Below are 6,776 nucleotides of genomic sequence, written 5' to 3' on the forward strand. Positions count from 1 at the left end.
GATTTCAACACATTTCGAGAAGGCAAACAATGAAATGGAGGAGCCATGAATAAAATAATGAAGAAAAGACTAACCCTAAGTAAGGTCTGCACAAAGCCAGTCAGCTTTGGCTGAGCTCTGGTTGTAGTAAAGGGCAGAGGAAAGAAGAGGGGCTGAAAACAAGGACACAAAAGTTATTTTAGGAAAAAAAGATCATTTAATGAGCTCCAGGGAACACTCAGCCTGCTGCCATACTAACTCATGAATTACAATGGATTGTTGGTAAGCAAGATGAGAAAACAGGGAAGAAACCAAACAAACAAAAATCAAGACATTGTTTCTTACTGAACTCTCCTCAAATGAGATCGAGGAATTAGGGTTCAATGCCACAGCTGTAAATCATTTCTGCTCTTGGAGATGTTAGAAGGGGCTTATAATATTTACCCTTTTCATTCAGACATAATTTAGATGTGAGCAAAAGCTTTTTGTGTCCTCCAACCCCAAAGTTTATTGGGGATGGAAGTCCAAATTTGCTGTGACATACCATAAAAAGAATCTCACGAGCAGAGGGTCCAACTAATTCTGGAATATATGAATTATGCCCAGTGTTATTTTCTATACACTTTGAACAAAACTATAGAAATACATTTTGACTGATCTATACGATTCTGGGTTCTGAAACTTCTACATGTCACCTGTGTGATACATAACACACAATGTCAGCCCCAGGAGAGAGAAAACACTCCAATGAAGCAAGCCAAAGACACAAGTTTTAAACAAGGTCAAGTGATGTGTAGACCATCAGCTTCCAGCTCCTGAATAACAACACATGTTTCCCTCGTCCTAGACACCCAAGAGTACGTCTCCTCTCTTGGGCATAAGAATCTCTCGAGTTACATATGTGTAATAAAGAGTGGACCCAGCTGGCATACTCACAATGACCAAATTGTGTTGATCGTACTTTAAACCAATACATCGCTCCACGCTGAAGTTGCAATAAAGGATATATTGGCTTTCTAGACATGAATGAGACGCCTTGCTGGATATATTCCAGGAAGGCCAGAGAAACTGGCTTCTAATCCATATGGAACAATTCACTGGTGAATTTCTTTCAGGATAGCCCATGTTTTATCTAGACTATAATCTTTACATATCTGGATCCTTCAAACCAGACAAAGGGAAAATCCGGCCTTCAAGCCTCAGTTAGACATGTGGAAAGGCAGCACCAATGGTAGCACCAGCTGACAACCGGTGGTCCCTGACCTGTATCTTCTGAGATTAGAACACAGTGCGGTGGATGACCAATTCATGTGTTGAACAGAAGAAGACCTCCCACAGGGCAGTGTAGCTGTTCGTTACGGGTATGGCACTTAGGGCTAAGTACCATAAGGACTACAAGAAAAAATGAAAAACAAGGAACACATGAAGCATATATGATAAGGGGGCACCACAGTCCAGAACACGAGCTCTGGAATCACACAGGCTTGCTTCGAATCCCGGCTAAGCCACTACCATCTGTATACCCTGAAGAACAGTGCAAGGTTTAAATGTTGTCTGACCAAATTTCAACAAAGAAGTGAAGAAAGAACCTACCTGCCAGGAAGGGACATCGTGGGGTGCAGCATGCAGTCGGATCAGGGCTCTGCATCTCCTGCTCAGAAACCTTCGCCACCTGGCTCACGGTGATGCTGGCAGCTGAGCAGCCCTGGAGAAGGCGATCCTGTCTCCAGGCCTCGCAGAGAAGCTGGGGAGGTCCCCGGACAGGTGGCCCACACCCTGGCAAGCTCTGGGTGCCTCCTGCCCTCAGCTCTGAGCAGCCTCTGGCCTCTGGGCTCCGTAGTGGGGAAGGGCTGGCAGATACATACGCGCAGCTGAGGGGCCTGCAGAGCCGGTGCCCAGGCAGGGTGAGCTCTGAAGGAGAAGGCTTCCACAGTCCCCAACAGTCTCTGCATGGTGGCCCATCCCGTGCCAAACACCTGCCACCCACAGCGAGAAGACCCAGCCACTAGAAAGTCCAGAAGGGGCCCCGCCTTTTGCCTCTGGGCTGGGGTTTCTCCACCAGCTGGGCTCGCATGTGCCCCCTGACTCACCCCCTGCCCCGCCCGCCCTTTCTCTGTGACACGTACAATGGACATGTCACAGAGGCAGGCGGAGCCGTCAGATATAAAAGGAGTGAGAAGCTGTCCCACTGTCACTCTCTGCCCTCAGATCAGGCACGCAGCAGCTCTGATATGGAACCCATGGACACCACACCTCCTTCCCACGCCATCATCTACCATTCTGCTCCTGTTTTCCCCAGCACCCCATTTACGCCTTTGCCGGGCATCGGTGCTTCAGCAGGCAGCACGTCTGACCCCGAACCTATGGACACCACGCCTCCTTCCCACGCCGTCATCTTCCGTTCTGCTCCTGTTTTCTCCAGCACCCCATTTACGGCTTTGGCGGGCATCGGTGCTTCAGCAGGCAGCACCTCAGACCCCGAACCTATGGACACCACACCTCCTTCCCACGCCGTCATCTTCCATTCTGCTCCTGCTTTCTCCAGCACCCGTTCACGGCTTTGGCGGTCACGGCGTTGACGGGCATCGGTGCTTCGGCAGGCAGCACGTCTCACACCAAAGCTACGGACACCTCACCTCCTTTACAGGCTGACAAGACCCAACAGATAGACCAACACTTCAAAGTTATGACAGAAAGTTGAGTAAGGTATACATTTGCAATTTCATTTATTATTATTAAAAAGCACAACTGTAGTGCTTAGACTATAACAAGTACTATTCTAAGTTCTTACCAAATATTAACCCACATATTCCTCATAATGGCAACCCTATAGGCAGGTAATGTTCTTTTTTTTTTGTGGTACGCAGGCCTCTCACTGTCGTGGCCTCTCCCGCTGCTGATCACAGGCTCTGGATGTGCGGGCTCAGCGGCCATGGCTCACGGGCCCAACTGCTCCACGGCATGTGGGATCCTCCCGGACCGGGGCATGAACCCGTGCCCCCTGCATCAGCAGGCGGACTCCCAACCACTGCACCACTATGGAAGCCCGGCAGGTCATATTCGTAATATTCACTTTTGGGGGGAAACTGAGGCCCAGAGACGTTGAATAGCTTGCCTAATGCCACACAGTAAGTAGGTGGCAAAAACCCAGGAGTAAAACCAGACCGTCTAGACTTTCATCACTTTGCTGTGTCACCTTATTATAAGTTGTGGTTAGGGAAGGGACTAAATTGGCAAGACTCTGAACTCAAAGGAGAAGGGAGAAATGAGACAATGAGTGATCCTAGAAACTAGAGAAGATTTAGGCTCAGAAATTTCTGATGATGAGACCCGGAAGATCAAGAACTTGGTTGGAATACTAACTTGGGGTAGTATCTGAATCCATTGAGAAATGGTTTTGTTTTGTGTAAAATTTAGAAAGGCCAGTTGGATGAAGATTAATGAAGAAAAAAGAAGGAAGGAAAAGGAAAAGGTGCCTTAAGTGAGACATAACCACTTCACTCTAAGTACTAGGGGTGTGGTCCTGTGGGAAAGGATGGAGCTCTCTCTACCAGGTTTGTCACCAGGATGAACAAGGAGAAACATGGCAAGCATTGTACTCGTTTTGATGATCCCTCAAAACCACGGCTTCAGTTTCCAAGAATGACCTACGGTAGCATAACTACTGTGTGTCAGACATGCCACTAAGTGTGTTTCCAGTCACACATTTTAATTGGAGAAAAGGATCAATAGTCTATCTACCTCAGATCACACAGAGGGTGGGGGAGCCCGTTTTTAAACCATCTGCCTCCAATTCCAGGTGCCAGGAGCCAGACTCAGCCTACAGGTCTCTTCTGCTCACCTGGAAGTGAAACCATGTGTCATGATTAGTGAAATCCTGTCTTCACTCATCAAGGTACCTTGAACACTTGCACGTCCTCCAAGTAGCACGTAGCATAAGCAAAAAGATGTTTGCCCCGGTATTGTCCAGGAACTTGGAATCAGCTGTGCCTAGGTAGGCGGAGCTGGTTTAGAGTGGAGAGGACCACCGATCTTCCACCTGGGCAAGTGCCTTTTGGCCTTCTGCCATCAGAGGGCCAAAAACTCCAGCCTGAGAATGTGCTGAGCCCTGTAGCCTATTACACCAGCTCAGAACAATGAGGAGCACATCTTTGTCCAATCACCTTGCCTCAAGCTCCCCATGACCCATACTGCCCTGCTTCTTTATTCTTTATCCCACAGATACCCCAAGCCCCTTGCTTTCGGGAAGGAGGATTGGAGACCTATTTTCACGTCACTTCCTCGCATGGCTGCCCTGTGAATAAACCTCCTCTTTGCTGCAAACCTCAGCATCTCAGTGTTTTGGCTTGCTGCGCCTCAGACACAATGGTTGGGAGCAGTGGTAAAGGTCCCTTGCCTGTAAGGGAAGCTGGTAGGGCCTAGTAGTCACTTTGTGGATGTTTTCTCCTCCCGGGGGGCAGACGTCCTGCTCTTCCGGAAAGGGAGAAATGCAGGAGCTGGACCCTTGCCCTCAGCATCACCGTCACCTAGGAGCTTCTTAGCAGGACAGAATCCAGGCCCCACCCAGAACTACTGAATACCAGCCTGCATTTAACAAGATCCCCAAGGGAGGCACACCCATGTGAAATTTGGAGAGGCACCAAGCTGTCATCCTCTTCTCCGCAGCTAATGAAAACCAAGCAAAGATTCATCCCAAGCCTACTCTGCCTCAGTCAATTGGATATCATATGAGCTCATTTAATCCTCCCCAGAACCTGCAAATGAGACTGCACATGCCACGGAGCAACTAAGACCGTGCGCCACAACTACCGAGCCTGGGCTCTAGAGCCCGTGATCCAAAACTACTGAAGCCCACACACCTACACTCCATGCTCAGCAACAACGAGAATCCACCCCAATGAGAAGCCTGCGCACTGCAACAAAGAGTAGCCCCCGCTCACTGCAACTAGAGAAAGCCCGCACACAGCAATGAAGAGCCTATGCAGCCAAAAATAAATAAATAAATAAACCTGTTAAAAAATAAAGCGTGTTTTAGTAACTTACTAAAAGGCACACAATCAGTCAATCTGAGCAAGAATTCAATCCCAAATCTGTCACACTGAAGTTTAAGCTAGTACTTGAGATTAATAAAAACAGCACTAAATTAAAAGTTCAGAGATATTTTTTATTTCATACTCTTTCACTAACACTCTTTGGAGATATATCATTTCATTTATATGGGCCTTCGTTTTTACAACTATAACAGTTGGAAGCTTGACTAGATGATCTGTATGTAGTTTTCCAATTCTAAAATGTTCCACTAATTTGGATTCCTACAATAATTGCTCTTGCAATACATGCATGCTGCCACCAAGTAGCAGTAGAGACTACTAGTTCCTTTTTTATCCCTAGTGGGGAGTGCATTTTGACATCAGACTTATCCGTCAATAGTACAACCTGTTAGTATAACTATAAAATAACAGAATAATCTGGTATTCTCTCCTGCAAAGCAGAAGCTTTACATTGTGTCTGTGAGTCGTATCAGAATCACCGGTAGGTTTTGACACACAGAGGAAATCCAGAACCCACTGAATGAGAATCTTCAGAGACGGGACTTGGGCTTCTGGATTCTGGGGCTCCCATCATTTGTATATTTTATTTCATTTTATTTTTTGCCTATGTACAATATTAGTCACATCCTTTTGAATCTTTAAAAGTTTCTTTTTGTTTTAAATTTTAGAATATTCCATAATCTTCACCTACTTTTCATAAGGTGTTATCTGTTATGTTTATTCGATCTTGTGCTTCTCCTGGTTAAGACTTCATTATTTTTTTTTCGGGGCCCTGCCTCATGTCTTGGAGGATCTTATTTCCCTGACCTGGGATTGGACCCCAGGGCCCCAGCAGTGAAAGCGCCAAGTTCTAACCACTGGAAAACCAGGGAATTCCCAAGGCTTCGTTTAAAATGACTTCTTTTCCCACTCTAATTCATTCCTGGGATGGAGTTCATGTTTGAACATTAAAGCAACCTGGCATTACCAAAATAAAGCTACTTTGATTCTGATATATGATTGTTTTACATACCATGGGTACAGTTTGTGCTTCTGTTTACACATTTTGCATGCATTTTCAAAAGAGAAACTGGCCTGTGATTCTATTCTTGTAATATTCTTTATAGATTTTGTTTTGTTTTGTTTTTAAGATTCTATACTTTATTTTTTATTTATTTATTTGTGGCTGCATTGGGTCTTCATTGTTGCACGCGAGCTTTCTGTAGTTGTGGTGAGCGGGGGGCTATTCTTTGTTGTGGTGGGTAGGCTTCTCCTTGCGGTGGCCTGTCTTGTTGTGGAGCACGGGTTCTAGGCATGCAGGCTTCAGTAGTTGCGGCACACGGGCTCAGCAGTTGTGGCTCGCAGGCTCAGCAGTTGTGGCACGTGGGCGTAGCTGCTCCACGGCATGTGGGATCTTCCCCCACAGGGGCTCGATCCCGTGTCCCCTGCATTGGGAGGTGGATTCTTAACCACTGCACCATCAGGGAAGCCCTTCTTTTTACTTTTGATCTGAAGCTTATGTTGGCCTTATAAATACTTTGAGCAATATATAGTTTTCTGTTTCCTGGAAGATTTTTATGTAAGATTACCAATACTTCTTCCCTAAATATTTGGAAGAAGTTACGTGGAAACCCATTTATCCCTGGAAATCATTTCCTGTAAAGGTACTTAACTATACAAACAACTTTTTGAGTAGATACAGGTGTTTTAGATATTTTTTCTTTGTTGGGTTAGTCTTGTTAGTTTGCATTTGTTAAGAATGTGTAA

This window comes from Mesoplodon mirus, assembly GCF_964341445.2.
Source record: "Mesoplodon mirus genome assembly, contig: SUPER_3_unloc_2, whole genome shotgun sequence".
NCBI classification, from domain to species: domain Eukaryota; kingdom Metazoa; phylum Chordata; class Mammalia; order Artiodactyla; family Ziphiidae; genus Mesoplodon; species Mesoplodon mirus.